The 8,354-nt window shown below is 31.5% G+C and overlaps 1 long non-coding RNA gene across 1 annotated transcript; it reads right to left on the bottom strand.

The window, feature by feature from the left end:
- Nucleotides 1–533: 533 nt before the first annotated feature.
- On the bottom strand, nt 534–5,966 carry LOC129312545 (uncharacterized). The gene is made up of 3 exons (XR_008593618.1): nt 5,477–5,966; nt 4,104–4,155; nt 534–1,454 (listed from the first exon to the last, which is right to left on the bottom strand). It is a non-coding gene; the product is annotated as an uncharacterized LOC129312545 (long non-coding RNA).
- Between the last annotated feature and the right edge of the window lie 2,388 nt (nt 5,967–8,354).

Below are 8,354 nucleotides of genomic sequence, written 5' to 3'. Positions count from 1 at the left end.
CTATACTTTTTTTTAATGTTTCAAGTTCTTACACCTTTTTTTGTTGTTTTGGTCCTTATAACACTACTTATGAAGGCCTCTAAAACATCGAAAAAAGTGCATGGATCTATAATACCGAAAAAAGTATAAGAACATATAACAAAACTCGAGCAAAATACAAGAATCTAAAGTTATAGTTGTCCTACTTTCAATTGGATTTCAAATGGATTTTCATGTAAGCACAATAAATACCTAGATAACATTTACATTCTTTTAAAGGTAAAAAGCTAGATTCAAACAAACCATAATCAAATAATTAAAGCTTAGGGTCACAGTAGGACTAACAAAATATTGTCATAGGGTCATATCGCATGAGATCATTGTTGTGAACCACGCTTTAATTTGGGCTATGATTATCATTATTTTGAAGTTATTTTTGAACAAATTAGCCTTTGTAAGAGAACAAATGGACGAAGAGTGACAAAACAATCCAAGTCTATGTTCTTGTAAAGATGTCACAACTACCAAGCCTCTGTTCCTACACACAAGTTTTATTTTGGGTGTACTATAAACTTTAAGTTTCGGATGAAACCTAACTTTCATACCACTTGTTAGTATTGAGAAGTGACTACCCGAAAATAAGGAGAGAGAGAACAAATAAGTAAAGTGTGAGCTCACAAGCTTTCAATATCGAAGATGTCATAAACACCAAGTTTTTGTTCCTGCAATTTGGGCTAGCCCAATTTTCAAGCTTCAAACGGTATGATGCACAAGTCTTATTTTGGGCCTCAAATGTGTGCATAATATGAGCTTTTCAAGTCTTAAAGTAAACTAAGTTTTCATATCACTTATTAGAAATGGAGAGCGACCACTCAAAAACAAGAAGAGAGAACAAATAGACAAAACTCACAATATTAAAGACAGCCCTAACACCAAGTTCCTACTATTAAGGTTAGCCTAATTTTTGAATTTCAAAAGGTGTTAGACATAAGTCTCATTTTGAGCTTCAAACATGTACACAATGGAAGCTTTTAAGTCTTGGGCAAAACTTGATAGAGAGTGACCACCCAAAATCAAGGCTAGTCTCATTATGAGCTTTTCAAGTCCCAAAGTAAACCAGGCTCTCATATAGATTTCAAAAGGTTAGACATAAGTCACAGACGAAACCCATTAGAGAGTGACCACCCAAAATTAGGGCTAGTCCAATTTTTGGGCTTTAAACAATGTGATGCACATAAGTCCCATTTTTACCTTTAAATTTGTGCAAAAAAAACACTCTAAGTTTATTTCTTGCACTTCCAACAATACACCAAGTTTATGTTTGTGCACAATCAAGGCTAGCTTAATTTTTGGGCTTCAAACAATGTGATGCATAGAAATCTCATTTTGGACTTTGAACATGTGAGTACGAGCTTTCAAGTCCCAAGCAAAACACCTAACTCTGATACCACTTGTCAGAAATGGAGAGCGACCACCTAAAAATACAGAGAGAGAATAATAAATTGGTGAAGTGTGAGTTCGCAAACTCCTAATATCAAAGATATGCCACAAACATCAAGTCTCTATTCCCATTTTATTTCACATTGGAACTTAAGTATGCCACATCATAAACTTGGTTAAGATGTGGTTTCACCTATGGACTTATGTTATAGACTTGAGTATGCTCTTGTCCCATTTAGACCCTCAAGCATTTTGATTCCTTACTATAGCTTTAACCAAAACCCAAAGGATGTTAGAGGAAGGTCAAGCAAACAGCAAATGATTATTCGTTTGAATTTTTTTTAATCTTTAATATTTAATGTAGATCTGTTTTATTCCTTGGTCTTGTGCTATACTAGGTTTATGGTGTTCTTAAAAATTGCATGACTTGTCAGTACATAAAGAATTTAATTTAATTTAATATTTTCAAATGCTTAAAATTATTACCTAAGACAAATTAAATATGGGCATGACTAATTAGATACGGTAAAACAAAAGCCAATAGGATTGATGGTGGAAAAGTTGAAAAGAATGCAACTTATATATCTCAAAGACTTATATCGTTGATATAAAAACCTTAAACTATAAAAAATAGAAGTAATTTTATAAGAGCTGTTTTAAATGTAAAATTTGTGAGAAATTTTTAGATAGATTGGGTGCGTCACATCATTTGTGGTCTATTCAATAAAAACATGACATTCAGATGTCATTAAATATAAATTGAACCTGACATTAATAATAGGACATATAGAAAATGCAAGAAATTAAATTTGTATTATGTTATAACAATAAAATTCGGGTTGGAAAAGAAAGGTGTCCGGGTTACTTATATTCAAGCTATACAAGACATGTATAAGGGATAAGAATGCTTGGTGGTAAAAAAAAAAGATTTTCCTATAAAGATTGAACTGCATCAAGGATCATCTTTGAGTCCTTATTTGTTTAATCTAATCTTAGATGTTTTAACTGAGTATATTCAAGAGGAAATTCCTAAATGTATGCTTTTTACAAATGATATAGTTCTTATTGCAGAGACAAGAGAAAAGATAAATTATAAACTTAAATTATGAAGAAAGACATTGGAGTCAAAAAGATCTGAATAGGAGTAAAGCAAAATATATTTTGATAAGAGATCAGTGAGTAATAACTTGAAAGTGAAATTGGGTGATCAGACCATACCTCAAGTGAAAAAGTTTAGATATTTAGGAGCGATCATTCAACAAAATGAGAAAATTGATGGAGATATTGTACATAGGATACAAACGGAATAGTTTAATTGAAGAAAATCTAAAGGAATTATCTACGATTGTAAGATACCTGATAAACTTAAAGGAAATTTTTATTGAACTGCTTATACCAGCAATTTTATATGGCAGTGAATGTTGGGCTTTGACGGGATAGCAAGAGTATAAAATTAAAGTAGTAGAAATGAAAATGTTGAGATGCATGTACAGATACACACGTAAAGACAAAATTCAAAATGAGTGAATGCGGGAAAAAGTGGGCATGGCACCACGAGAATCACATGAAAGAAAAGTAAAACAGATGATTTTGAGCCTTGTTAACTTTTAATTAACAATATTTCTAAAAATAAATGATAGAATACAATAGTATATATAATCTATGTGGCCAACCTCACTTAGTGGGATAATGCTTGTTGTTGCTATTGTTATAACAATAAAATCAATTAAAATAATATTATATAAAATTTTATTTAGATGACTTAAGGCATTCTAATTAAACAGACTATAAGCTCAAAATTTCTAATTTACATAACATGATGCATTTAGTCTACCTAAGAATTTCTCAAAATTTCTAATAAGCTCTAAAATCGAACCATCCAATTTGTTCTTGGTAAGAAAAGGAAGGAAGTGGAAGTGGGAGGCGGAGGGGCTAGGATTGTCATTAGAGTTGAAAGGAGCAGCAAAGAGATAATTATTATTCTACAGGGTAGATTGAACTTCTATTAGCTACATCTACTCAAAAAAATTTCAATATTAACTTTTAGGATTTAGCCCACATAACTTGTGTCGAATTCCTTCTTAAACATAAGCTGCCTAACATTTTAACAAGTTTAAACGAGCTAGTAAATATAACAAAGCTAAATGAACGCAACATGATATTCTATTTTGGATCTTCAAGGTTAAAATTATTAGAATTGAACAAGTAAATTAACTTGTCAGTATTTAACGTCCTGAAGAGCACACAGCATAACTTCAGCTCTACAAAAGGAAAGTTGTGATCATTAAGGAAGCTAATTTCCATGAGAAATTGCATACAATTATGAAACATTTTTAACGATAGAAACCTAAAAATAGAAAGTAGCCTCCAAACAGAACTTGAGAGCATCTTTATTAAAACATGTATGATTTTGTACCCTTTTATATTATTAACCATAAAATTTGATATCTTCAAAAAATTATTATTCTTATCTCTAAATAATTGTTAATTTTTAGGCTCTTGATTATACATAAATAATAAGAGAAATTAAGAAGAATATTGTTACTAGATACACAATAATTCTCATTCATCAGAAAAATGTCAAATTTTACTAAAGTTGGCCACAACTTCTGATCAGCAAATGCAGAATCCAACATGCAAACAAATAAGAAACAGTTTTCAATGAACTCGTAAATTATACATACCAGTTATGTTTGTATCCCTTGGAACATCCACCACTAGTAAGTAGAGCATAGCCTACAGATAGAAATAGATTCTCTGTTATTAGCTTCTATGCTACATGATGAACCATAGTATTCCCTATGATGAATTAGAGGGAGGGGGAAAATTTAAATCCTATCAAATATATTGGTAAAAGCTCCAGAAAATCAAAAACGTAAGTGGATAAAACATCAGACTATTGACTGAGGAAGAAGTCGCCACACAGAACATAAATATGCGTGCAATCCATGATCTTTCAAGAGCCGAAGAGCCTAAAGCTTAAAAAGAAAATAATAGAGCAAGAAAGAACAACATTAAAGATTGAGACAGCCAGCAACATATAGCATTCATCAGTGCTAGTCAATTGACAAATTTTAGATACCAAAAAAATAGCTAAAATAAATTTTCTAACTCAGGACGCATCAGACTACTGACTGAGGAAGAAGTCGCCACACAGAACATAAATATGCGTGCAATCCATGATCTTTCAAGAGCCGAAGAGCCTAAAGCTTAAAAAGAAAATAATAGAGCAAGAAAGAACAACATTAAAGATTGAGACAGCCAGCACCATATAGCATTCATCAGTGCTAGTCAATTGACAAATTTTAGATACCAAAAAAATAGCTAAAATCAATTTTCTAACTCAGGACGCAGGCTCAAAATTCTTGTGGCTTTTTGAACATGTAATAGTTAGCAATCTGAGCCAAACTGCACATATAATTTCGTAGATCATTCAATCAGAGAGAAAGTATCCAGAAAGAATTATCCAAAGACTATCAAAGCTGTTAGAGGCATAGGGTGCCCTGACAAAATGCTTTTCCCCCGTTCACTCTGCAAATACAGGTATAAATGAGACCGCAAATATAATAATTTCTAGGCTCGAATCCATGTATGTGTTTCACTGAGACTCCTAAGGTTTCTATATAAAAGAGACTGAATAGAAATAACTTAATCCATTCAACTAACATGCAAATACAAGTAATAACATAACCAAATACCCAAGATAAAACTTAATCGACTTAATTAGACTTTAAAACGGAATGTTAGGGTAGAGTCATGGATGATTAACGTTTGTCAACTACGGGGAAATAAACCAATATGTTAACACAATTAATTAATAGTTTGAAAGAACATAATAGAATTTAAGTTTTTATATATCCTTACAGAAACAAGGTACTAATATGAATTCATTAATGTTGCTCTTCTTTATTGAAACTAAACAAGGAGAACAATAACTATCAGACAGATATACTATTGTGCACATGATGAGAAAAAGTCTGCGTCAAGAGCCAAGAGAAAACGTAAAAAAGGACTAAAAATGTTGAAGAAGCAAAAGCCCTAGAATGAACGTAATCACCTGGCTGCAATCACGAGGATAACGCCGAGACTTGGAAGTGATTGAACTTTTTAGAAATTAGCTCCAAGCTCTCGTCCCTTATGACCATCCTCTTGAGCCTGATTGATCTCCTCTAGCCACGGACAGGCAACAGCCATATTCGATCCAAGGCAGGCATAACCAAATTGAAGTTGGCGAAGTGAGGCTTTCCTTTGAGCGAAATGGATGTCAACTTGTGGAACCGTTTGACCACCATGATAGGGCTGAAAGCATAGCAGTTGCCGATGAAAATGCTCCTCCTGCACCGACGTTCGACTTGCAGACCAAGGAGATGGCGTTGCGGTCCTGGTCGGAGTGCATGAAGGAGAAGACGTGCTCGAGGACGCGGAGCGAAGCGGTCTGGGGAAAAGATGCGGTCGAAGGAAGCGGGGCAGAAGCAATGGGGCGGTGTTGTTTAATCTGAAACGCCATGGAGGAGGAGCTTGTAGACTGTAGTTGGCAGGTTGGGGGAGGGGGCTTTGTCTCAACGGCTATAAAAAAGCCGAAGAAAGACCCAACGGCTAAAAAACAAAACGAAGAAAAAACTCAACGGCACGCGTTTTGTCCTTACAACGGTAACTTTTTTAATCTTAAAATGTTATTTTTTATTTTTAAAACAATATTTAAAAATAAACCTTCAACTTATTTTATTAGTTTATAAATATCCTAGATTTTTTTTTGGTCAGAATGAAAATAATACTCTACAACTGACATTTAATCATAAAAAAATATCAATCTTCACCGATTGTTATTATAATAGTTATAATAATTTATAAGAAAAATCACTGTCAAATCCTATGGAGAGATCATTATTCAATCATAAAAAGTTATAATAATTTATAAGAAAAATCACTATTGAATCCTATGGAGAGATCACTATTTAATCATAAAAAAGGGACATTGATGTATATAATTTTTATGACTTTTTTACCAATATACTATATAAAGTAAAAGAAATTGTCTAGATACTGTAAAATGAAAAATATTTATTACAATACTATATCAAAAATTGTTCAAAGAAAAAATGAATTTGAACTTCTAAAAAAGTTGCGCTTGCCTACAATAATTTTAGAGTTAGAAATTATCTTTTTTTATTTCATGAAAAGTGGAAAGTGAACAATCTTAACTTTTTATTATTGATGTGATATTTTATTTTGAATCCCTATTTTCTTTCCCTTCACAATCACTTTGTCAAGTCCTTCTTCATTTATCAAAGAACTCTCTAGCTTTTGCTTTTCACACATGGGATTAGAAAATTCATGTGCATGTGTATTTTACTAGCTATATGAGGGATTGAAAACATAAAAATGGTGGTAGCGAGATTGAGGCTAGATATTGTGAGGTTCTCTAATATGTTTAGAGGTAATACATGTGCTTCTCATTTTATTCCTACATTAGCAAGATTGAATATAATATTATTTACTCTTATTTGCCTAGTATTCTAACATTTTATTCTTACACTTTTCATTCTTGCTCTATCTCTTACCTGTTTCATTTCTCATGCTCTCTCATTTATCTCTTATGCAAAATTTAAAGTTCTTTCTTTCTATTCCATTTCTCCAATTGATGGTGTTAGTGTTAGGATCACAATTTGAAATCAGTTTCTTCTTTTTTATCGGCTTAAAGCCTAACTCTCCATCTGATTAAGGTACACTTTCTTAATATTTTTTCAACTTTTATATCAAAGTCTTTTTTTTAGTAAAAGCTTAATATTTAATCATTAATATTTTGTATGTTAAGTTTTTTTTAATTGCAGATGTAGACATGTATTTAATTTTTTTAATAGAATAATCAAGGATAGAATCAGCATAAATGTAAAGGGGTCAAATTTTTAAAATCAGTATACATTCTTCCATATTTTGATTTATTTTTAATATTTGTACTAATTAATTGTTGATGTAAGTTTATTACATTAAAAAGTTGAGAGAATAAATTACATATAGTATTAATCATAACAAATATATCTATAAATTATATATGGAATTATATGCCTATAATATTAATCATAACAAATATAAATAATATTGGAAAAACTTATCAAATAAATAATATACAAAATTTTAAAGGGAAAATTTCATTTAAGGATTGTAGAAGGAAAATATCTTTAGGTAGCTCTCAAAAGATTGCAAAATTTCAGTTCAATCTCTCAGAACTAAATTGAAAATAAGTTTGATGAGGAAAAGACGAAGCTGCTCTCAGTGCAAATACTAAAGAAAGTAAATACCCATGTTAGTCACTCAATGCCACCTGTTAATTCTCCAATACCCCCTTGCAAACCTCGTCTAAACCATACCCGTGTTTACATATTATCATCAGTTGTTAATTGCGCGACTTCAATTGTAAATTTATTAATGACAGTTGTCAATTTGAGGACAATGACCAAACATGTTCACGACTTTGCTTAATCTTTCATATCTTGTTCGTGGGAAATAGCAGAACACCACTTGGTAAGCACCCAGTGTCACTCATTAATTATTCAATACCCCTTGCAAACCTCGTTGCCCATCAAACTTATCTTCAATTTAGTCCTAGGAGACTAAACTAAAATTTTGCAATCTTTTGGGAGCCACCTCAAGATATCTTCCTTCCACGGTCCTTAAATGAAATTCTTCCAATTCTAAATGTGAAATTATATATCTACAATATTAATCATAACAAATATAAATAGTATAGGAAAAACTTATCAAATGAATAATATAAAAAAATTATATATTTGACATGTTAAAAAACTTAATTTATACAAATTCTCAATTTTTTATAATAATTAATATGTGAAAAAATGTGCATGTTACAAACATGACAAATTCTTATATGTTTTTAGTTTAGGGAGAGGGGTTAGACAACAAACAAACACACATAT

Source organism: Prosopis cineraria, unplaced genomic scaffold (assembly GCF_029017545.1).
Source record: "Prosopis cineraria cultivar Desert tree isolate PC_DT_omini unplaced genomic scaffold, ASM2901754v1 PC6, whole genome shotgun sequence".
Classification (NCBI taxonomy): Eukaryota; Viridiplantae; Streptophyta; class Magnoliopsida; order Fabales; family Fabaceae; genus Prosopis; species Prosopis cineraria.
Note: the sequence above shows the minus strand (reverse complement) of the source record. Positions and strands in the feature narration are given on the sequence as shown.